Genomic DNA, 25,909 nt, shown 5'->3' with positions numbered 1-25,909 from the left:
TCCTATGTGAGCTCGTTGTGTGATCAGTGCGACCCACTTACTCCACGTGGCATCAGTCACGTGATGTGTAGAGGAGACCCTCCCTTTGAACATCCAGCCCAGCACTGGCAGTCGGGGTGCTAAGAGGAGCTGTGTTTCAGTACCAACCACTTCTGAGGCGGCTCGAACTCCTTCATATGCTGCCAATATCTCTTTTTCAGTTGGAGTATAGCAAGCCTCGGATCCTTAATATCCTCGACTCCAAAACCCCAGGGGTCGGCCTTGGGTCTCCCCAGGTGCTTTCTGCCAGAGGCTCCAGGTAGGGCCATTCTCCCTGGCTGCAGTATAGAGCACATTTTTAACATCTTGTCCTGCCCGGACTGGTCCAAGGGCTACTGCATGAACAATCTCCCGTTTAATTTGTTCAAAGGCTTGTTGTTGCTCATGGCCCCCATTTAAAATCATTCTTCTTCCGGGTCACTTGATAGAGAGGGCTTACAGTCAGACTGTAATTTGGAATATGCATTCTCCAAAAACCCACGACACCTAAGAAGGCCTGTGTTTCCTTTTTATTAGTTGGTGGAGACATAGCTGCTATTTTGTTGATCAGGTCCATTGGGATCTGATGACGTCCATCTTGTCATTTTATTCCTAAAACTGGATCTCCTGTGCAGGTCCCTTGACCTTACTTTCTTTTATGGCAACACCGGCTTTCAGAAGGATTTGGATTATTTTCTTCCCCTTCTCAAAGACTTCTTCTGCCATGTTGCCCTATATGATGATGTCATCAATGTATTGCAGGTGTTCCGGAGCTTCACCTTTTTCCAGTGCAGCCTGGATCAGTCCATGGCAAATGGTGGGGCTGTGTTTCCACCCCTGGGGCAGTCGATTCCAGGTGTACTGGACACCCCTCCAAGTGAAAGCAAACTGTGGCCAGCACTCTGCTGTTGCAGTAGAGATGGACACAACAAACATCAGTCTGTGCAAAAATGGCAAAATGGCTACTTATTGTTCTAACAAGCTTTTTTATAACTTTCTTCAGAGTATGTGTTCGTATATGATTGGTTTAGTTAGTAACTAACAATTCATGATTGGGTAACAGTTTTAGCTGCGGATTCGTTAAGACGGTTCTTCTTATCATCTTCTTTCCCAGGACTTTCCAGACTCTCAAGGATACACCACAAGCTGCTCAAGGTCACGCTGCTCACGTACCGTCAGGCATTTGGCAGATTTGCTACATTCCCCGACAATTCCCCCTTTTTGTATTTGTGCTTAAAAAGATTGCTCCGGCAGCCCTCTACAGGGCCCTTTGCAGAAGGCTGAGAAGGCAGGGCAACATTAGGAGCACAGTTATCACAATCAAGATCACTACCCCCACAGTCTTGAGCAGAGATATCAACCATCCAGACAATCCCCAACCCTCGAACATGTTTCCTAGCCAATCTGACTCATCGCTTTTTGTCAACCTCCTGACCTCCTTCTTTAATTGTTGAATACTACTGTAAATAGATTTTGAGTGATCGGATAAATTCATACAACACATCCCTTCAAACTCACCACAACCATGTCCTTGTGCTAAAAGCAAAAAATCAATTGCAGCTCTATTTTGTAGCGTAGCATGTCTAACACTGTCAACATCAGTTAGAAGGCCACTTAAAGCTAAAGAGGTAGCATTAGTTTGTTTGCTAAGCCAACATCCCAACTTATTTAAAGTTCTTAAGGCATTTGCAATGCCAACTCCTGGTGCCAGTATGGAGGCTGCTATTATCTGGCCTCGATTCCAGAATTCAAGGTTATCTTGACAGGAACTGCTAAAATGATGAACAGTCCTTTGGACTCGCTTATGTTTTCGAGTCATGCTCAGAATCGTTGACACATTTGGTGTTAATAACGTGAGGCGTCCGAGGCTACACGGGCCTCCATTCAGTTTAGATGGAATGCCTCCCCAGGCACGATCTCCACAGATTAAAAACACACCAGGAGGTAGCGCAAGAGGAGTAACAGAGGATCGTGAAGCATTAGGTGCGGTGTAATTACACCACGCAGTTGCATTGCGATAGAGAATACTAGTTGCATTAACATTTTGGCCTTGGTGAGCAGTATTGTTATAAGAGTAATTAAAAAATACACAAGCATCCATCACTACAGATCCTAGTAATTCTAACTCTTGGGGTTCCTGGATAACCTGCGGGAGGTGTGCATACACATCATCCCAGTTTTTTGTACAATTTTCTGGAGAACTACAGAGGTTCAGAGTCTGCAGTGGGTTCGGCCATGTGTCCATGGGTATTCCTACCAAGAATGTAGAAAATGGATTTTCAGGGCTTGCGGTGGCGAAACACATGGTGTCCTGATGTGTCATGCTTGCTAAAGTGACCCAAACATTTTGTTTAGGTTGTGAGACCACCCATCCTTCACCCTGAGGCAGGTTCCAATACAGGCCGAACACACCGAGCAGGAACCCAGCGAGGACCGGCATCTGTGGAAACACAAGCATAACCCCTTCCCCAGGTTAATAGCTCACATGGTCCACTCCACTGACCAGTAATTAAATCTTTAACATGCACTTTGATACCTTTTTGTAAATTCTGTGTTGAAAAAAGAGAAGAGAAATGTTGAAAAAGAGGAGGTAGAGAAGAATTATCCCTATAATGGAGAAAGTTAAGAACATAAACTGCTTTATCTAAACATGCCTGTGGTGATTCCCCCTTTTTGTTTTTGAAGCTGCCGCTTCAATGTGCCATGTGCACGCTCAACAATTGCTTGTCTTGTCGGGGAGTGGGGAATTCCTGTAACATGAGTAACACCCCACGAATTAAAAAATGTTCAAACTTTCTGTGAAACATATGCTGGGCCATTGTCCGTTTTAATTTGGCGTGGCACCCCAAGCATAGAGAAAGCCTTCTGTAAATGTCGAATCACATCTTTTCCTGTTTCTGCAGTATGTGCTGTTGCTACCAAGGCATGAGAATAAGTATCAATAGAAACATGAACATATTTCTGTCGGCCAAATTCATTTATATGAGTAACATCAGTTTGCCAAATCTGTAAAGCCTGCATACCTCTGGGATTAGTACCAAAATACACTGGAGTGTGAGTTCCTTGACAATCAGGGCAGGCAGCTATAATGGAGCGAGCTTCAGTATGGGACAAACCAAATTGCCGTCGTAAAGCTCGAAAACCTTGATGAAAAAATTGATGTGATAATACAGCTTGTTGCTTCAGGTTAGGAACAGTACTCAGAGCCATAGCAGAAACAAGAGCATCCGCTCTGATTACCTTCCGTATAAAATCCTGGTAAAGTGGTATGACTCCGGATGCGCATGATAAAATAAGGTTCTGTCCGTAGTTGAATACTTTTCCAGAGTTCTAAAAGCACATCAAATAATAATTGATTGTCTGACATGGTCAAAACTACTTTGTCTAGGCGAGAAACTGTTAGCTACATACGCTGAGTCAGTTACAATATTTACAGGACTAGAAAAAATAGAAAAAGCAACAGCCATTGCACGCAGCTCTACTACTTGTGGAGAACCATTTTGATATTCTACTTTGTTGTTCCAGGTGTTGTTGTCATACCATACTACTGCTGCTTTACCTGTTTTCCCCGAGCCATCTGTAAAGACAGTGGGGCCTTTCACAGGTTCTGGCTGGTTTAGATTTTCTGACCAAATGGTATTTCTCGAGCAAATTTCAGTAGCGGGTGTGACGGTAGATGATACGATATCTGCCCTTGAAAATCCGCCATGGCCGCTTGTAGCTTGTAATTGTTTGCCAGACACCATTCAAAATACCAATTTTGAACAGGTAAAACAATCATAGCTGGATCACGTCCTGTTAGTTCTAAACATCGTTTTCTGGCTTTTATGATTACATCAGCAATAAGTTCAAACAATCCAGGAGCAGTTTTTCGTGGCCGGAATGACAAAAACATCCATTCTAAAATATGTAATGGGTCATCCCACTCAGAATTCCACTGCACCAAAGCACCAAACGGCACAGTTTTGTCAATTAGTACAGAGAATTGTACCAATTGAGACAGATCTATTTGAGAAACAAATTTCTTGTATATGCATTGTTCCACCATGTGAATTACATTTAACGCTTCCTTATTTAATATTCTGGGTTCTGTTGGATCAGTGGAATTTTTTAACAATTCCAATAAAGGTTGCAACTGTGAATTGGTCAGTCCAAGATAGGGCCTGATCCAGTTCAAGGATCCCATTAGTTTCTGTACATCATTGAGTGTCTTAACCTCAAGGTTGAGTTTCACAGGTTGGGGCACAACCTGCTTGCTTGTAATTGTCATACCCAAATATTTCCAGGGTTCTATTTTTTGTACCTTTTCAGGGGCAATAACTAATCCATATTGTTGTGTCGTGGTTTAACCCCAGCCAGCAACTAAGCACCATGCAGCCGCTCACTCACTCCCCCCCCACCCAGTGGGATGGGGGAGAAAATCGGGAAAAAGAAGCAAAACCCACGGGTTGAGATAAGAACAGTTTAATAGAACAGAAAACAAGAAACGAATAATGATAATGATAACACTAATAAAATGACAACAGCAATAATGAAAGGATTGGAATGTACAAATGATGCGCAGTGCAATTGCTCACCACCCACCGACTGGCACCCCGCTAGTCCCCGAGCGGCGATTCCCCGCCCCCACTTCCCAGTTCCTATACTAGATGGGACGTCACATGGTATGGAATACCCTGTTGGCCACTTTGGGTCAGGTGCCCTGGCTGTGTCCTGTGCCAACTTCTTGTGCCCCTCCAGCTTTCTCTCTGGCTGGGCATGAGAAGCTGAAAAATCCTTGACATTAGTCTAAACACTACTAGCAGCAACTGAAAACATCAGTGTTATCAACATTCTTCTCATACTGAACTCAAAACATAGCACCGTACCAGCTACTAGGAAGACAGTTAACTCTATCCCAGCTGAAACTAGGACATGTTGTAACAAATTCCTGGCCAAATTCTCCATGTCATTCAACTGCTCCTTATTGTCTGATGCTAACAGAATGTCATCCATATAATGATAACAATAACTAGTAGGGAATTTTTCCCTTACAGGTGACAAAGCTTGTGCTACAAACCATTGACAAATTGTTGGCGAATTTTTCATGCCCTGCGGCAAAACTCTCCATTGATATCTTTTTGCCGGTTCTGCATGATTGATAGAAGGCACAGAAAAATGCAAATTTTTCTTTGTCTTGGGAAGCTAATGGTATCGTAAAAAAACAGTCCTTAAGGTCCATGACAATGATTTCCCAATCTTGAGGGATCATGGCAGGTGAAGGCATGCCTGGTTGCAGAGCCCCCATCGTGGCCATGACAGCATTGATTTGCCGCAGGTCATGCAGAAATCGCCATTTTCCTGATTTCTTTTTTATGACAAACACTGGAGTATTCCATGGGCTCTGAGAGGGTTCAATGTGTCCAGCAGCTAGTTGTTCTGCCACCAGTTCTTGCAGGGCCTTTAATTTTTCAATTGGTAGGGGCCACTGATCCACCCACACAGGGTTATTTGTTAACCAAGTTAAAACAAGCGTGGGTTGTCTAACACCCTGCAGCACAGTGGCCCCCGTTAAAAATCCGTGGTAATTCTCACCCCCCATTGCGACAAGCAATCCCTCCCCCATAAATTGAGGGGAGCTGCCGTCACATATGGTTTAATGGCTGCTTGTTGGCCCTCAGGATTGGTAATCAGAACTGCTGTGGCTGCTGTCCTTGCTTGTGAGGATCCTCCCAGCCCCACTACTCCTATACCCGCATCCTCTGTTGGCCAGGTGGATGGCCACAGATAATCAGCAATAACAGTCACATCGGCTCCGGTGTCCAGGAGCCCCGCAAGCCTTACTGTGGTCGGCGATCTTCTGTGATTCGACAGCGTGCACGTCATATGTAGTCGGGATGAGGAAACAGTCTGAGACCAGCAGACTTGAGGGGGTCCCGTAGAGCCGAAGCCTCCATCACATCGCAGGCGCTGTTCTGCTTTTGAAACACAACTCGAAAAAGGAATAAGTTGAGCAATGCGAGTGACTTTAGGGATTGTTACTGGTGGGTAGGGGGGGTTGAAACCAGCGCGCAAATTTGACCTGTAAAATCAGCATCAATAACTCCTACGTGCACAATTAGCCCATTTAACGTGCTACTTGATCTTCCCAGTAGCAATGCACTCAGTCCTCGGCCTATAGGACCCTTTGCATCAAGAGAGACCTTAACGATGTCTTTTGTGGCTATAGTTATTGTGTCGGCGGTGGATACATCCAACCCTGCTGAGCCTGCTGTTGCGGCTAATTGTTCGCAGAGGGGAGTTGGCCGGCTGCCGGGAGGGGATTTGTTGTCCTCGCGCGCCCTCTCGCGCTCTTCTTGTGGTTTCCCTGTAGTGGCTGCCCATTAATATGAAATTTGGAACGACATTGTTTTGCAAAATGTCCTGGTTTTCCGCATTTGTGGCAATTAATCCCCGGTGAGATGTTCACCGGTTGTTTACCTGGTGATGTTCTGTTTAGACAAGCTGCCTTTATGTGCCCTTCTCTGCCACACCTAAAGCATTTGCCCGAATTTTTCATATTCATAACAGTAGCTAGGGTGGCCACTTGCGCTGCCGACTGGACAGCCGCCTTATGTTCCACTGTCCCAACTTTAGAGCATGCGGCCACCATGTCGGGAATAGAAGGATCTCCTGGTAAAGCCTGTATTATCTTTTGACAGTCCTCATTAGCATTACCTTTTGCTAGCTGTTTGCACAGCATTTGTCTTAACACCTCATCTTCTACCTGTTTTTCGAGTGCGGCAGATATTTTTTCTACAAACTGTAAAAAGGGTTCTTTGGGGCCTTGATGGATAGCAATGTATTTTTGCTTCGGAGCTGCTAGTTCCATGGTTCGCTTTAATGCCGTAATTCCTATATGCTGTGCCTGTTCGAGAACAATCGGAGGCCATGTAGCCTTCAATTGAGGGTTATTAAACGGCCCGTCACCAAGCAAAGCATCCTTTCCAAGGCCAAGCCTCGGGTCACCCTGTGGCAATTGCAAATTATTCTGCGCTGCTGTGCGTGCCATCTGCCTCCAAGTAGATTGAAACACTTGCAACTGCACGGGCTGAAACAGCACTTGTGCGAGATGTGTAATGTCATATGGACACAGCAGATCCATGCTGATTATTCGAATAAGTTGCATCACCTCAGGAGAATTGATTCCAAATTTTTGTGCTTTATTCTGCAAATCCTGCACCACTTTCCAGCCAATTGGATTGTGCTCATCGTGCTGGTTTGTGCCTGCAGCAGCTTTGAAAACAGGAAATGTACCAGGAGCCTCTGCTGTTACGTTTAGAGGCTTCGAACATGCTGGCATTGGAGAGCACGGGCTGAGGCGTTCAACTAGATCCCAGTTGCCAGCTTTGGCAGCATATTTCTTAACTCCCTCCCAAAATTGAACAGGAGATCTTAGGACTACAGTTACTGTGGATGGAGGGAGAGTCCATGGTGGGGCTTTTAACACTATGGTTTTATCTGTAAGATGCAGACCTTGCATAGTGGCAGTTAAAGCTTCTTCTCCCTCACTTTCATTTTTGTTCTCACTTTCTGGCTCTGCGTTATTCGCCGGATTCGCCGTATATTCCTCCTCGGGGGGGGGGCGATGGGGGTCACCCCTTCTGCTGCTGCACCGCTAGGTGGGGAGGGCCCCTCATCGCCCTGTAAAATATTTAATGGCGGAGGAGAAGAAGGTGGACGAGGGCATGATCTGCTTTTGCCTGTGAGGGCTTTCCTGCCTGCTACCGCTGATGCTGCGGCATCGGCTTCATTTGTTCCTTGGCCACAATCTTTCCCCTTCCTAACACTTTCTGGTTTTTCATCTTTCTTTTGCTCATCATTTGCCTCACATTCTAATTTCCATTCCTTCAGGGTCTTGCTTAATAGACCCCATGTAATCGCCAATTCACATACCTCTTTTTGTTCTGTAGAGATCTCCTCCAATATTTTCAATCCTACGGCTTGCCATGCACTAACACTGAATGCAGTAACTGTTGTGGCTTCAAAGCCTTGCATCTTACTCCATATCAAAATCTTTTTCAGGTTTTGTTCAGGGATTTTAACCCCTTTTCTTTTTAATAGGGCCTTCCAGGTAGACAAAATTGTCTCCTCTTCTTTTGTTAATTGCTGCCCCATTATAACAGTTTAGTCCCCGGTGGCACACTTTTTATGTGTCGAAGTTCAGGTCCGGACCAAGCAGACTCCCTCTGCTCTCAGCTTCACCAGGCTCCGTCTCCGCAGCTCTCCCTGCTGCCACAATACTTCTCACTAGTACCAAAATACGTTTTCTAAATGATCACTTCGCACAATCGGGGGTCACCATTTGTTGCAGTAGAGACGGACACGACAAACATCAGCCTGCAAAAATGGCAAAATGGCTACTTTATTGTTCTAACAAGCTTTTTTATAACTTTCTTCAGAGTATGTGTTCATATATGATTGGTTTAGTTAGTAACTAACAATTCATGATTGGGTAACAGTTTTAGCTGCGGATTCGTTAAGACGGTTCTTCTTATCATCTTCTTTCCCAGGATTTTCCAGACTCTCAAGGATACACCACAAGCTGCTCAAGGTCACGCTGCTCACGCACCGTAAGGCATTTGGCAGATTTGCTACATTCCCCGACACTCTGCTGCCACAGGGATTGAGAAAAACGCGTTAGCTATGTCAATTGTGGCATACCACTTGGCTGCCTTTGACTCTAGTTCGTATTGAAGTTCTAACATACCTGGCACAGCAGCGCTCAGCGGTGGTGTAACTTCATTCAGGCCACGATAGTCAACTGTTAGTCTCCACTCCCCATTAGACTTTTGCAGTGGCCATATGGGACTATAAAAGGGTGAGCGAGTTTTGCTGATCACCCCTTGGCTCTCCAGTTGACGAATGAGCTTGTAGATGGGAATCAGGGAGTCTCAGTTGGTGCGATACTGCTGCCGGTGCACCGTCGTGGTAGCAATTGGCACCTGTTGTTCTTCAACCCTCAGCAACCCCACAGTCGAAGGGTCTTGAGAGAGACCAGGCAGGGTAGACAGCTGTTCCGTGCCCTCCGTCTCCAAGGCAGCTATACCAAAAGCCCATCGATACCCCTTTGGGTCCTTGAAATACCCCCTCCTGAGATAGTCTATGCCAAGGATGCACGGAGCCTCTGGACCAGTCACAATGGGGTGTTTCTGCCATTCATTCCCAGTTAGGCTTACTTCAGCCTCCAATGCAGTTAACTCTTGGGATCCCCCTGTCACATCAGAAATACAGATGGGTTCTGCCCCTTTATAACTTGATGGCATTAGAGTACACTGTGCGCTGGTGTCTACTAGAGCCTTGTACTCCTGTGGGTCTAACGTGCCAGGCCATCGAATCCACACAGTCCAATAGACCCGGTTATCCCTTTTCTCCACCTGGCTGGAGGCAGGGCCCCTCTAATTCTGGTCAGAGTGTCCAATATTCACTTCTCATAAAATTGGCTCAGAAGTCCCTTCAAGAGGATCAGAAGTAAGATCAGCCCTTCTACTCTGTTTGGAAACTGGAGCGGCATTTTTCCTGGTAGAATCCCCTTTTGTGGTGGTTTTTCCTCGCAGCTCACGTACCCGTGCATTTAGGACCGAGGTAGGTTTTCCATCCCATTTCCTCATGTCCTCTCCATGATCACATAGGTAAAACCACAGGGCACCTCACGGTGTGTACCTTCTATATTCTCTCTCTTGGGCAGAGGAACGCTCACTCCTAATAGCTGAGACATTGGTCCTTACAGGTGGGGAATAGGACATATCCTCTTTGAATTGCTGGAAATCCTCGGACAGCTTCTCCACAGCCGAAATGCAGGCTTGTAGGGAGGAGGAGAGATTTTCTTCGTATTGACGGAGTTGGCAAACCACTTCATCCACTGTCGGTGCCTCTTCGTCTTTCCAGGTCATTATTGCCAGTGAGTTGGCATAGGATGATGGCGTGCTCTGTACAAACTTCTGCCACATGGGTCATGTGCATGTGACTTCGTCTGGATCTTTGGGTAATTGTGGGTTGTCTGGGTCATAATGAATCGTTTCTAGCATGGCTAATTCCCTCAGATATTGGATACCCTCTTTCCATGGTAGTCCAATTGCCTGATTGACATATAACATCTTCCTTAAAGGGGTACATTTCCTTCATGCTTGACAGGAATTGCCTCCAGAAGCTGAGGGCTTGTGTCCCTTTTACAATTGCCTTGTCAATGCCACCTTCCCTGGCAAGCGATCCCAGCTACTTGGCTTCCCTACCTTCTAATTCCAAGCTATAAGCCCCATTGTCCCAGCATCGGAGGAGCCAGGTGATAATATGCTCACCTATACGGTGGCCAAAATCTTTTTGCATATCCCGCAGCTCACTCAAGGATAGGGAATGGGTGATTACCTCTGGTTCTGCCTCTTCCTCCTGTTCCCGTGATGACCCCGGTTCATCTTCATCCTTTGCTAAGCGAACTGATTTTTTTGTATATTTCTTTTTATGTACGGGGGCAACTGATACTGGTGTGGGTTGGTCCACTGGTTCAGTTGCAGTACCACTTGCCGAGGTTTGGGTAGCTGCAGTGCTCGTCACTGGGGCTGGAGGGACCGCAGTGCCCATCACCGGGGTTTGGGTAGCCGCAGCGCCTGTTGTCTTGTTGTTAGGTCCAGAGACCTTCTCTTCCCCTTGAGGGTACTCAGTGGTGTCGAACAGGGCTCGATAGGCATGGGCCAGGCCCCAGCACATTGCAGTGATTTGTATCTCTCTGGAGTTGCCAGGGCAACAGCATACCTTTTCCAAATATTTTACTAGTTCTTCCGGATTCTGCACTTGTTCAGGGGTGAATTTCCAAAACATTGGAGGTGCCCACTTTTCTAGGTACTTGCCCATACTACCCCACACACCCTGCCACTCATAATTATCCAGCCTTGGGGCAGATCTCTGGGTGATCTTCTTAAATAGTTGTTTAACCTTAAACAAGAGCTGAACCACATTCAGGAGCATGCTAATTCCCAGCAGTAGGGCTAGGACCGTGCTGGTCTCAACATCCCAAGGGTATTCAAATTTTTCAAAATTCTCAAACACCATTGTAACTGGACTGAAGGAGAAAGGAGACGGGAAGAAAGGTACCCCACCCATAGACTGGTTTTCCAAGGAGGAAAGGTAAATGGTGTAATTATTAATAGTTTCCCACAGATGGCTCCCGAAGTATAGAGGTGACAATGCTGAGTGCAAATACCGGATTAATCCCACAACTGATAACTTGATCATACCATAAGCCAGTGTTATACAATACATCAAAGCGAAAACCTTAATCCACCTCCCACGGATGATAAGCAGCAGCACAGGGACTACACACAGCAAGTGAGGTGATACATAACAGAACTTTAAAAACCAGAGCAACAACTCTAAGAACACAAAATTCAACATAGTGACCAGCGACTATTAGACCAATATAATGAATGCTTATAACAAATTTGTTTTAACAAGCTTTGGTCAGGTTTGATGTTATCTCAACCCTTCGTGCCCCACGTTAGGCGCCAAAAGGGACTGTTGTGGTTTAACCCCAGCCAGCAACTAAGCACCACGCAGCCGCTCACTCACTCACCCCCTGCACCCAGTGGGATGGGGGAGAAAATCGGGAAAAGAAGTAAAACTCGTGGGTTGAGATAAGAACGGTTTAATAGAACAGAAAAGAAGAAACTAATAATGATAATGATAACACTAATAAAATGACAACAGTAATAATGAAAGGATTGGAATATACAAGTGATGCACAGTGCAATTGTTCACCACCCGCTGATCGACACCCATTTAGTCCCCGAGCAGTGATCCCCCTGCCCCCACTCCCCCCAGTTTATATACTAGATGTGACGTCACATGGTATGGAATACCCCGTTGGCCACTTTGGGTCAGGTGCCCTGGCTGTGTCCCCTCCCAACTTCTTGTGCCCCTCCAGCTTTCTCGCTGGCTGGGCATCAGAAGCTGAAAAATCCTTGACTTAGTCTAAACATTACTTAGCAACAACTGAAAACATCAGTTATCAACATTCTTCTCATACCTAACAAGTCAAAAACATAGCACTATGCCAGCTACTAGGAAGACAATTAACTCTATCCCAGCTGAAACCAGGACACTTGCACAACCTGGTCTGGTTTATTGTGATAATTAAGTACTAGACCTGTCTACATACCTTTTTCTTACTTTTTTTTACTGAAGTGGTTTAACAACAAGCGTTATCAAACTGCAACATCATAATGCCATGCAGGTGAATGTAAGAAAGCGCAGACAGTTTCTTGAGGCTCTCTTGGACTTGAAAATTCAAAAGATATGAAATAAAGTTAAATGTCCATATGCATAGCTGATAATGGCTAATTTTCTGTTTGGAAAACAGCTGCAGTAGAATTTACAAATGGAAATAAAGATAATTAAATTCCCTATGCACTCTAAGACAGATCTGACCAATTTCTCAGGGTTTATTTCCAACTCTATAGAATGTATGGAACAGCTACAAATACAACACGGTAGTTTTCTAAATACATTGTGTGCCCATATAAGCTTAAAATGTATCCAATGCCTTTCAATTATTATTTAGCAATACTTAATGTTGAAAGGATAGATCAAGAATTGTTTTTTTCAGTGTTAATGCCACAGCTAGGATCCTAATGCTAATGAAAGGAGTCAGTCACGATAATATTTGAGGGGCATTACCAACCATGTTTTTCTTCGATAGGTACATCATTATTCTGGTTTTTTTCCCTCCTATGCTGGCTTGTTTACTACACCTGCTCCCTCTGATCATAGCCTAAGCTCTGCCACTGTCCTAAGCAGGGAGCAGCTAATGCAGGCTGTGAGGAGAGCTCTCCCTGCTCACCTAGGTGCACTGGCTGTTCATTGCATCTCAGTGAAGTGAAGCAACAGAGGAGCAGTTCTCCCAGTGCTGTTTGAAGAACAAGGACAACTGAACTCCTCAGGGCATAGGGCGTTATATGGACATATGCTTCATAATACCAGGGAGATACTGCTTGTGGCAGATCTCTGCATAACTGCAACACCCAAAAAGCACTACGTTAAAGGTATGCATTTGAACTGAGCATTCAATATACAGCATGACAGAGACAACTTTAATTAAAAATGTAATATAAGAACAGCTGTCCTGGGTGAGACAAAAGTCTGTCTAGCCTCATATCCTGTTTCCTGCAGTGATCCAGAGCGGATGCCTACCAAAACCAATAAGAACATGGTAAATGGAATGTGACACTTCACACAATATATTCCCCAATTCCATTTTAAGGATCTGCTGATTCAGAGGTGTTTGTCCTTGTGGTGAATAGCTCCTGATGGACTTTTTTTTTTGATGTTTTCTATAATTGGCTTCTGAGAGCATGGAATCCTTCAACATTCTCAGCATCTTGCAGCACCAAGCTCCACAGATTAACTACATGTTATCTGGACAAGTATCTCCTTTTCTTGTTTTGAAAGTGCCATCTGACAATTTCCTCTTTCCCTTCTCCTTGACAGTCATGATTTTATAAACATCCATATATCTACCCTTAAATGTCTTGTTTCCACATTGAATGCTGCTAGGCAGTATATATATGTAATTCTTTACTTACCTTTCCTGCTGTTCTCTGTATTCTTTTTATTTCTATCTTTACCATTTTCTGGGGCTGTGGGGGTAAATGAAAGTATATGGAGTATTTGAGGAATGTGTGTATCATGGATTTCTACAGGATATTTTCTGTGTTCTACATTACTCCTTTTCTAAACATTAAAATCATAGAATCATAGAAGCATTTAGGTTGGAAAAGACCTTTAAGACCATTGAGTCCAAAGGTTAACCTAGCACTGCCAAGTCCACCATTAAACCACTTCCCTAAGCACCACATCTGCATGTCTTTTAAATAACTCCAGGGATGGTGACTCAACCACTTCCCTGGGCAGCCTGTTCCAATGCCTGACAACCCTTTCAGTAAAGACATTTTCCCTAATATCCAGTATAAACCTCCCCTGGCACAACTTGAGGCCATTTCATCTTCTCCTATCACTTGTTACTTGAGAAAAGAGACCGACACCCACCTCGCTACAACCTCCTTTCAGGTAGTTGTAGAGAGTGATAAGGTCTCCCCTCAGCCTCCTTTTCTCCACACTAAACAACCCCAGTTCCCCCTCATAAGACTTGTTCTCCAGGCCCCTCACCAGCTTTGTTGCTCTTCTTTGGATGCACACCAGCACCACAATGTCTTTCTTGTAGTGAGGGGCCCAAAACTGAACACAGTACTCAAGGTGCAGCCTCACCAGTGCCAAATACAAGGGAACAATCACTTCCCTGCTCCTGCTGGCCACACTATTTCTGATACAAGCCAGGATGCCGTTGGCCTTCTTGGCCACCTGGGCACACTGCTGGCTCATATTCAGCTGGCTGTCAACCAGCACCCCCAGGTCTTTCTCTGCTGGGCAGCTTTCCAGCCACTCTTCCCCAGGCCTGTAGTGTTGCATGGGGGTGTTGTGACCCATGTGCAGGACCCAGCACTTGGCCTTGTTGAACCTCACACAATTGGCCTCGGCCCATCGATCCAGCCTGTCCAGATCCCTCTGTAGAGCCTTCCTACCCTCAAGCAAATCAACCCTCCCTCCCAACTTGGTGTCGTCTGCAAACTTGCTGAGGGTGCACTCGATCCCCTCGTCCAGATCACTGATAAAGATATTAAACAGAACTGGCCCCAATACTTAGGCCTGTGGAACACCACTTGTGACCCGCTGCCATCTGGATTGAACTCCATTCACCACTACTCTTTGGGCCTGGCCATCTAGCCAGTTTTTTACCCAGCAAACAGTACACATGTGGTAGGTTGACCCTGGCTGGGCGCCAGGTGCCCACCAAAGCCGCTCTATCACTCCCCCTCCTCAGCTGGACAGGGGAGAGAAAATATAACAAAAGGCTCGTGGGTCAAGATAAGGACAGTTTAATAAAGTGAAAGCAAAGGTCACGTGCAAAAGCATAGGAAAACAAATGATGTTATTCTCTACTTCCCATCAGCAGGCAACGTCTGGCCACTTCCTGGGAAGCAGGGCTTCAGTACGTGTGGTGGTTGCTCCAGAAGACAAAAATACCCCCCCTTCCACCTCCCTTTACTTAGCTTTTATAGCTGAGCTGACGTCATATGGTATGGAATATCTGTTTGGTTAGTTTAGGTCAGCTGTCCTGGCTATGTCCCCTCCCAAGATCTTGCCCAGCCCCAGCCTGCTGTTGAGATGGGGCAAAAATGTTGGGGAGACAGCCTTGGTGCTGTGCCAGCGCTGCTCAGCAGTAGCCAAAACACTGGTGTGTTATCAACACCTTTCTAGCTACAAATACAAGGCACAGCACTATGAGGGCTGCTATGGGGAGAATTAACTCCATCTCAGCCAGACCCAATACAATCTCCACCCCTTATTCTGTTGTGGAACATTTTTAGCTAACGGTCACAAGAGCATTCCAGATGCCTTTAGAAGGCCTTGAACAGAATAAACAAGGAGACAAAAATAAGAAAGATACCAATTAGAAAAACACAGGTGCTCATTCCACGATAAAGAGAACTTGGCACAAACAACCTCAATTCGGCAGTTTATCTTGACCAATTAGACTGAAACAAGTCTCGTATGTTTTAGTTAGTCTAGCCAATTATGTCTTATGTTTATGCGCGTGTACAGTGTTGATATAACCAATCATTAAGTGTAACTGGACGCGTGGACAGTGCGTGAATAATGTGTGCAACCAATAGTAAAATAGCTAAACGCATGTACAGATGTAACCAATGTATAAAATGATGTCTGATGCTCTAGTAAAGTGGGCTTCACCTGATCACATTGGTCTGTGTGTGCTGTCCTGTGCCTCCGCAATTGGCGTCCGAACAGGGACCCTCGGATCGGTGTTGAATTCTTCGACGAGAGCCGACGGAGAGAGGGAGCGGAGAAGCCGGCCGAAATTATTCCTGCTGCCCCGGCAGGATGACCAGCTGAGCTGGGGCTGACAAAGACCGCGCGCGCGGTGGAAAAGGGGAATCTTACCCTGGTGGATCTCGCCCTAATCAGGTGAGCGGTCGGAGAAGGAGATGGGGTTGGACAAAGAGCAAGAAGCGGTCCTAAACCTCCTTCAACATATTCTCTCTAAGAGAGGGTTGAAATGTGATAACTCCATTATAAAGGGGTTACTTTTATGGGCTTGGGAGAGAGAACTTATTCCGAGTATAAATGTTGCATTTGAAGTAGCGACTTGGGACGATGTAGGCAAGGCGCTGTGGGACACTATTAGCGCCGGGGGAGATAAGACAAAGGAAGCAATCAAATATGCAACGCACTGGAAGGTAGTTCGGGATGTGCTGCAGGCAATGAGGGTGGAACGGCAGGCAGCCGCTGCTGTCTGCGCGGCCGTGACCCCTTCTGATACCTCCATGTCAGCCTATCCCACTGCAGTTAGAGGAACATTTTCTACGCAGCTGTCTCTACCCCCCCGAGCATCCATTTCTGCTAGTGCTGAGACGTCTGTACAGACACCGCCTTTGCCTATACCCAGCCAGGTCGCTGGTGCCGAAAGTATCCCCCTGCCTGTTACTCCACGAGAGACGGAGGAATTAGGGGGGGCCGTTTCTCGTCCGATTGATTCGGACGAGGCAGACTCGGAAGTGATTAATGTGGATAGACAGATTGTAGAAGCTATCGGAACCTCCCTATGGGATGAAATTAGTGACGGGTCTAAAGAAGTTAAAGGTCTTGCAACTTTATGGAAATTAATTAAGACAACTCTACAAGAAATGAAAGCAGATCGTAAAGCGTCTGCATCTGCTTTTGCTGCGCTCTCTCCAACTGCAAGCGAAGGGGAAACGCGGGGAGAAAAACATAATGCAGTGAGAGAAACTTTTGGCTTTCCCGGAGCTTGTCTGCCTGCTCCTGTGCCCTTGACTTCTGCTCCACTCCCTGGGACTGCCGATATTAATCAGCCATCTGACAGTTCCCAAGCCTCCCTAACCGTACACTTAAAGGAAACCCTACAGAATCAGGAAGCGAGTAAAAATCTGCCTAGGAAAAAACAGCCCCCAGATATCGCCGCTCAACATGAACAAATTATACCTAGCATATACCCTCCGTTGCCTTCGTCTACGCCCGGGTCGCCTCAAGAGCACGAAGAGGGGCCGGAGCTCACTTCGCAGCAGTTGCAGTCAGTAATAGAAAAGCTGGCACAGCTGGAGCCTGCTGTGAAGCGAGAAAAACCACCAGCCATATCCTTTGATGCACCCCTTTTACCTGCACGGGGAATTATTCGCGATGCCTTAATTGAGGGAGAAATCATAGCAGCTCCCACAGTGTTTCTGGTTATTGCTGGGGCTGGGGGTAGACCTGATCAATGGGTTCCATTTGATTGGAAAATCATAAAAGAAACAAAAGTTACAATTGCTCAGTATGGTTTAAAATCTCCTTTTACGCAGGCAGTTTTGTCCCATACATTTTCTGGGTCACCTTTAACTCCACATGACTCGCGAATGCTTGCTAAAACCTTGTTGTCGACATGGAAATTTATTTATACTGCGCTGGTGCATTTGCAGCCGGCAGAGAAAATCATATCAATACAACCTGATACTGCTTTTGAGGAGGCAGTTTGTAAGCAGACCACTAACGAGCAGGATTCTGATTCCGATAATAATTCTTTTGCATCAGGCAGGGTGGACTCTGAAAAAGAGCCGGATTTATATCCCTCATTACCTCCACCGCTGCCTCCCGGGGCCTCTGCGCGGCTGCGGCCACTGCCGTGCCGCCGCCGTCCCCCACCCCCCACCCCAATCCCCTGGTACTCCCTCTCCAGGGTCTGCAGAACTTAAAACAGAACCTGACTTTACTACACTACCTGTATCTCCTTTTCCTGCTAATCCCTCTAACTCTGGGCCTCTGTCTAATCCGTGACGATTCGCTTAATGATTTGGGAAAAAACACACATAGTTTGATGCAACGCTGTTGAGAAAAGGCTCTACAGCAAGGAGATACCATGTTTACTTTTCCTGTTGTATGCACACCTGCCTCAAGAAATGCAAGAACCTCAAGAGTTGGAGTTGTTACGATCAGTCATCATGAATCCCTGTGTGATGTTTAATTACACCCATAACACCACTCGAAAGGGTCAGAATGTAAATGCTATTTTGCCTGTTTATAGAAATGCTACAGCTTGGTGTAACTATATCTATTCCAGAATAGCACGCTCTTTTTTCTATTCCAGCTGCTTTACCTGCGGGGATATTTTTAATTTGTGGGAATAGAGCGTGGGAGAGGAATTCCATCGAAACTTAACGGGAGGCCATGTAGCCTCGGACAACTTACGTTACTAACACCCGATATCAATACGATTCACAGTAAAAGGCTCACGATAACTGACACAGGTTTAACTGGATGGCTAACAAGTTTTGGAATTACGCGATGGTTGAAAGATTTGCTTATGCATGGCTTAGTTATTTTAATTGTAATATTAGCAGTTGTAATGATTGTACCATGTATCATAAAATAGTTGAATGTATGATTGCAAAGCGTTTCTTGTAACTTGGCTTGCAAAAAAAAAAAAAAAAAAAAAGAAGGGGGAATTGTGGGAGATTTCATGGAAAATAGGGGAACATTTCTTTGAGTCTGATTATTTAGAGTTAGCATAAGTAGCCCGCAGTTAACATGAGTGGACCGGAGTATGTGACAGCTGCAGTATGAACGGACCTTTGAACCACCAGAGAAACAATGGACATGAGGAACTTGGACAGTGGAGCAATTAATAAACAAGATAACAGAACTGCAGAGGCAAGAAGGAGCTGCAAGAGTTTCAACACAATTAAGAAACCTGTCATTTCGGCTTAGAACATTTAGCTGTGGGATGGGGACTTAGGAGTTGGTTTGTATCTTTGTTAAAAATCGGGGTTTCTTTTATTTTTGTGTATTATATTAGGTATAATGTTGCTTTTACTGTGTTTTAATTAATTGTATTCATAGATCTTTGCAAAGGGCTGAGTTCACAGGCCCACGATGGACTCCCGCTCGATTTGTACGACCATCATCATCTGGAACACCCTAGATGGTGCGACAATGTGAATACCACCTCAGCCAAAAAATAACGTGTAGGTCACCTTGACCAACATAACAGGTCAAGATTCTCTGTGCATTGCAACCGCATCACAAAGCCCGTGAACCAATAGACACAATGGCTATGACTCGTGCGGCACGCCTGGCCAGCGACCGCATGCGCCATAGGCTCCCCATGTTTCAACTGAGGCGAATTTTAGCACCCGCTGGCCACGTGTGCTGAAATCTGTTCCTCTGCAAATGTATAAATACCGGGACTTTCCGAAGAGCATTGGGTTGGTGTACAGCAAGGCCATCGTTGCCTTTGTGGGGACGCCCACGTAAAGCTGACACCTACCGATTGCTGGGCTGAGTTCGCGGATGGTGGCGACTAGATCTGTTAATGCTCGTTTTAAAGAAAAAGGGGGGAAATGTTGTGGAACATTTTTAGCTAACGGTCACAAGAGCATTCCAGACGCCTTTAGAAGGCCTTGAACAGAATAAACAAGAAGACAAAAATAAGAAAGATACCAATTAGAAAAACACAGGTGCGCATTCCACGATAAAGAGAACTTGGCACAAACAACCTCAATTCGGCAGTTTATCTTGACCAATTAGACTGAAACAAGTCTCGTATGTTTTAGTTAGTCTAGCCAATTATGTCTTATGTTTATGCGCGTGTACAGTGTTGATATAACCAATCATTAAGTGTAACTGGACGCGTGGACAGTGCGTGAATAATGTGTGCAACCAATAGTAAAATAGCTAAAAGCATGTACAGATGTAACCAATGTATAAAATGATGTCTGATGCTCTAGTAAAGTGGACTTCACCTGATCACATTGGTCTGTGTGTGTTTTCCTGTGCCTCCGCATTATTCCATACCTTTTGCATCATGCTCAGGTCCCACATAATTTAATACACATATATCTTCTGACCACGCCATTGTATTTAATTCTCATTACTGAAATCCCTTCTTACCAACACTTACAATTAAAACTATATACTTAAACCACTTCTATACCCAACATAGAGATTTATACATTCTTATTAATCACTATCCCCTGTCCTTTAAGAGATAGATATTCCATGGGCGGCTTCTACTCTTCCAGATGTTCACACACAGGTTCTGACTTGGGCCCCATCTGTCAAGATGAGTGGTCAGGACAGGAGAAGCAGTATGTTTGATTGTTGGGCACCAACACCGGCTTGGTTTGGGTCACCGTTGCACTTGTCTGGTTCCTTGCAAAGTTCACCCTTCTGCGGTTCAGGTCATTCCTGCTACATTACTTCCTACAACATACAACTCACATCACAGGTTTTTTTTTTCCCCAAGGTTAAATGTCCTTGAGGCACACACTGGGTCTCCCCATCCTTCCTCATTACCCACCAAGTACACCCAGGTCCCTGAGCAAAGACGATCCCACGAATGGGTTTGCCTTTTCCCATGGGAGGAGCAATCCACACTGCCTTCCCCAGCCACTTCCCCATGTGCACTACGGGGACCTTATCTCCTCCCACAGTATGTAGGTGTTTTGTTTGGGCAGGACCAGGACGGTTAGCAGATCCTCTGGTGTTAACTAGCCAAGTGGCTTCTGCTAAATTTGTATCCCAATGCTTCCATGCCCCATTGCCCAGGGCTCTCAACATAGTCTTTAACAGTCCATTATATCTCTCAATCTTTCCAGATCCTTGTGGGTGATAGGGGATGTGGTACACCCACTCAATGCCCTGTTTCTTTGCCCAGGAGCTTATGAGGTTATTTTGGAAATGAGTCCCATTGTCTGATTCAATTCTTTCTGGGGTACCATGTCGCCATAAAATTTGCCTTTCGAGGCCTAAGATGGTGTTTCGGGCAGTGGCATGGTTTACAGGGTATGTTTCTAGCCAACCAGTAGTTGCTTCCACCATGGTGAGTATGTAGCGCTTGCCTTGGCGTGTTCGTGGCAGTGGTCCAATGTAGTCAATTTGCCAGGCCTCGCCGTATAGAAAACCCAGCCACCGCCCTCTGTTCCAGGGAGACTTTACTCTGGTGGCTCGTTTGATTGCAGCACATGTTTCACATTCATGCGTGACCTGTGTGATGGCTTCCATGGTCAGGTCCACCCCTCGATCACGAGCCCACCTATATGTTGCATCTCTCCCTAGATGTCCCGATGTCTCATGGGCCCATCGAGCTACAAATAGCTCACCCTTACGCTCCCAGTCCAGGTCCACCTGAGCTACTTCTATTTTGGCAGCCTTCTCTACCTGTTCTTGTTTCGATGTTCTTCAGTGGCACGGCTTTTGGGCATGTGAGCATCTACATGACGTACCTTTAGAGCCATGTGTTCTACACGGGCAGCAATGTCCTGCCACAATGCTGCTGCCCAGATGGGTTTACCCCTGCGTTGCCAATTGGTCTTCTTCCACTGCTGTAGCCACCCCCATAGGGCATTAGCCACCATCCAGGAGTCGGTATAGAGATAGAGTACTGGCCGCTTTTCTCGTTCAGCAATATCTAGGGCTAGTTGGATGGCTTTCACTTCTGCAAACTGACTTGACTCACCTTCTCCTTCAGTGGCCTCAACGACTTGTCGTGTGGGACTCCACACAGCAGCTTTCCACTTCCGATGGTTCCCTACCACACGACAGGATCCATCAGTAAACAAAGCATAACGCCTCTCGTCTTCTGATAACTCATTATACGGTGGTGCCTCTTGGGCACGAGCCACCTCCTCAGGCGATGCTCCAAAATCTCTGCCTTCTGGCCAGTCTATGATCTCTTCCAGAATTCCTGAGCGGTTGGATTTCCCCAGTCGAGCTCGTTGCGTGATCAATGCTACCCACTAACTCCATGTAGCGCTGGTTGCATGATGTGTAGAGGGGATGTTTCCTTTGAACATCCAGTGTAGCACAGGCAATCGTGGTGCCAAGAGGAGATATGCTTCTGTACCAACAACTTCTGAAGCAGCTCAAACCCCCTCATATGCTGCTAGTATCTCTTTTTCAGTCGGGGTGTAGTGGGCTTCTGATCCTCGGTACCCCCGGCTCCAAAACCCTAATGGTCGACCTCGGGTTTCTCCTGGTGTTTTCTGCCAGAGGCTCCAGGTGAGACCATGCTCCCCAGCTGCAGTGTAGAGTACATTTTGTACATCTGGTCCTGTCCGGACAGGCCCAAGAGCTACTGCACGAGCTATTTCCTGTCTGATATGCTCAAAGGCTTGTTGTTGCTCAGGGCCCCATTCAAAATAGTTCTTCTTTTGGGTTACTCGATAGAGAGGGCTCACAAGCTGACAATAACCTGGAATATGCATTCTCCAGAACCCCACAAGGCCTAGGAAAGCTTGTGTTTCCTTCTTGTTAGCTGGTGGAGACATAGTTGCTATCTTGTTGACCACATCCATAGGGACATGATGGCGTCCATCCTGCCATTTTATTCCCAAGAACTGAATCTCCTGTGCAGGTCCCTTGATCTTGCTTTTCTTTATGGCGAAACCAGCTTTCAGAAGAATCTGAATTACTCTTTTTTACTTCTCAAACGCATCTTCCGCCTTGTTGCCCCACACGATGATGTCATCTATGTATTGTAGATGTTCAGGGGCATCGCCCTGTTCCAGTGCAGTTTGGATTAGTTTGTGACAAATGGTAGGGCTGTGCTTCCACCCCAGGGCAGTCGATTCCAGGTGTATTGGACACCTCTCCACGTGAAAGCAAACTGTGGCCTGCACTCTGCTGCCAAAGGAATGGAGAAAAACGCATTGGCAATATTCATTGTAGCATACCACATGGCTGCCTTTGATGCCAGTTCATATTGGAGCTCTAACATGTCTGGTACAGCAGCACTCAGTGGTGGTGTCACTTCGTTCAGGCCGTGATAATCTACTGTTAACCTCCACCCTCCATCAGACTTTTGCACTGGCCATATGGGACTATTAAAAGGTGAATGAGTCTTGCTGATGACTCCTTGGCTCTCCACTTGATGAATCAGCTCATGGATGGGAGCCAGGGAGTCTCGGTTTGTGTGATATTGCTGCCGGTACACCGTCCTGGTAGCGATTGGCACCTGCTGTTCTTCAACTTGCAGCAATCCCACAATGAAGGGATCTTCCGAGAGGCCAGGCAGGGTAGATAGCTGTTTGATCTTCTCTGCATTTACAGTGGCTACACCAAAAGCCCATCGGTACCCCTTTGGGTCCTTGCAGCACCCTCTCCTGAGGTAGTCTATGCCAAGCATACAAGGGGCCTCTGGGCCGGTCACAATGGGGTGCTTTTCCCACTTGTCCCCTGTCAAGCTCACCTCAGCCTCCAATACAGTCAATTCTTGGCATCCCCCTGTCACTCCAGAGATCCAGATGGGTTCTGTGCCCCTGTACCCTGATGGCACCAGCGTACACTGTGCACCAGTGTCTACCAAAGCCTTATACTTCTGTGGGTCTACCAAAGCCTTATACTTCTGTGGGTCTGACCATAGAATCATAGAATCATTTTAGTTGGAAAAGACCTTCAAGGTCATCGAGTCCAACCATCAACTATGCCCACTAAATCATGTCCTGAAGTGCCTTGTCTATGTGCTTTCTGAATACCTCCAGGGATGGTGACTCAACCACTTCCCTGGGCAGCCTGTTCCAATGCCTGACAACCCTTTCAGTAAAGACATTTTTTCCTAATATCCAATCTAAACCTCCCCTGGCACAACTTGAGGCCATTTCCTCTCGTCCTATCACCAGCCACCTGACAGAAGAGACCAGCACCCACCTCACTACAACCTCCTTTCAGGTAGTTGTAGAGAGTGATAAGGTCTCCCCTCAGCCTCCTTTTCTCCAGGCTAAACAACCCCAGTTCCCTCAGCCGCTCCTCATAAGACTTGTGCTCCAGGCCCCTCACCAACTTGGTTGCCCTTCTCTGGACACGCTCCAGCAACTCAATGTCTTTCCTGTAGTGAGGGGCCAAAACTGAACACAGTACTCGAGGTGCGGCCTCACCAGTGCCGAGTACAGGGGAACAATCACTTCCCTGCTCCTGCTGGCCACACTATTTCTGATACAGGCCAGGATGCCGTTGGCCTTCTTGGCCACCTGGGCACACTGCTGGCTCATATTCAGCCAGCTGTCAACCAGCACCCCCAGGTCTTTTTCTGCCGGGCAGCTTTCCAGCCACTCTTCCCCAAGCCTGTAGCGCTGCATGGGGTTGCTGTGACCCAAGTGCAGGACCTGTGCTACAGATGCACGACTAACCAAATCCTATAGGTGTTAAGACTCAGATTTATTCTTCAGCAAAAGTTAGTTAGAAGTCCAGTAACATTTTATAAATCCACAGGCTCAATAATGTAAAGAGAATTAATACTACACGGCCGACTTAAGAATCCCCAAGATTTAAAGTGATGGCTCAAAACGCACGTATCACTCACCTAAAAGCTGAGGGCTCTCTCCCTCGAGGAGTTACCTCGGGCGGTGCCCCGACCTCAGGGGGAGTCCCCGACTGCAGACCCGCTGCTCCGAGGAGGACTGCCAACGTGTCCTCTGGTGGGACCCTGTTTATACCCCTGTCGAATCTGACCTGTGGTCATTTAATCCTTATTGGCCAGGAGGGTCACCTCAGTGTACCTGGCATGTCTTGATTGGCCAGTTCAAATTTCAACCTGCAGCCTCCAGGGTTTCCTTCCCCTTCTCCCTTCCTGGAGAAGTTTCGTTTCCTGCTGGCGGGATGGGGAGGGGATGGAGGGGGAGTGTACTGCCACACATGCTTTGTAAGCAATCAGTGATACTACTTGCCATCCTGTCCGTGATGCCAATTTGTCACGAAAGGAGTGGTTTGGACCGCTTAAAGAATCACCTTCAAGGGTATTAGCAAAACTGATTTAATAGGAATTTATAAAAGCATGACTTCACAGAATCCGATAGCAAGGTTCACTCTGTTACTTAAAACATGGATGAAATGCATACAGGAAAATTAAGTTAGAATCAGTCTAAAATTAGGTATACAGAGACTGAAAATGTAGTAAGTTAAAAAAGAGGAATATACAAAGAAAAATCGAGTTAGAGAAAGGTAGGGGAGACCCCCCCCATTGAGTCATGAGGTTCAGAGAAGACCCCCTTGCTTTCTAAACTCCTGTCGGAGTCTAGGTGTGGCTGGATCAACTCCTAGTCTCAGACTTGGTCAACAGTTTATATCTAAAGGGATTATGAGTATAATAGAAGCCTGAGATTCATTCACAGTTCAATAAAGTTCACAACAGTAATTTAAGCATAGATTTTGGAAAGCAATATTTGTAATATACTTGCTATAGAATATTCGGGGTTTATCTAATAGCTGATTCACCCTTTCCAATAGCTGTTTAAGATGATTATTCTCACTCACAAGTTTATCAACTCGGATTCCCAGTTTTTCTCCCATCTCCCTCTCAAAGGCCAATGATGACTTCAACACCTTGTTTTCCGATTTTGAAGCTGCATATTCTACATCAGAAATTTGTTTGGGAGCAGGGGATTCCTTAGCTTCTTGCTGAGCACAAGATAAACAGACTCCTAAAACCGCACAAATATCACCTTCCCTTAAGGGGGGTGGACATATCAATAAGTCACCTCCAGCAATTATTCCACACACCCCCACAGGGCATTTGCCACCATCCATGAGCCAGTATAGAGATAGAGCACTGGCCACTTTCCTTGTTCAGCAATGTCTAAAGCCAGCTGGATGGCTTTCACCTCTGCAAACTGGTTTGATTCTCCTTCTCTTTCAGAAGGTTCTGTGACTTGTTGTAGGGGATTCCATTGGATACCTCTCTCCATGGTGGTCCACTTGCCTGGGTGACATATAACATCTTCCTTGAAGGGGTACCTTTCCTTCACACTTGACAGGAGTCGCC

At 46.1% G+C, this 25,909-nt stretch overlaps 1 long non-coding RNA gene across 1 annotated transcript; it reads right to left on the bottom strand.

Annotated features, from left to right (window-relative positions):
• Positions 1–988: 988 nt before the first annotated feature.
• On the bottom strand, positions 989–20,622 carry LOC121232896. Its single transcript, XR_005931752.1, has 3 exons — positions 20,613–20,622; positions 3,398–3,402; positions 989–1,087 (listed from the first exon to the last, which is right to left on the bottom strand). It is a non-coding gene; the product is annotated as an uncharacterized LOC121232896 (long non-coding RNA).
• Between the last annotated feature and the right edge of the window lie 5,287 nt (positions 20,623–25,909).

The sequence above is a fragment of the Aquila chrysaetos genome (genome assembly GCF_900496995.4).
Source record: "Aquila chrysaetos chrysaetos chromosome W unlocalized genomic scaffold, bAquChr1.4 W_unloc_1, whole genome shotgun sequence".
Lineage (NCBI taxonomy): Eukaryota > Metazoa > Chordata > Aves > Accipitriformes > Accipitridae > Aquila > Aquila chrysaetos.
The sequence above is the reverse complement of the archived record's forward strand: the minus strand, read 5'-3'. Positions and strand labels throughout refer to the sequence as shown.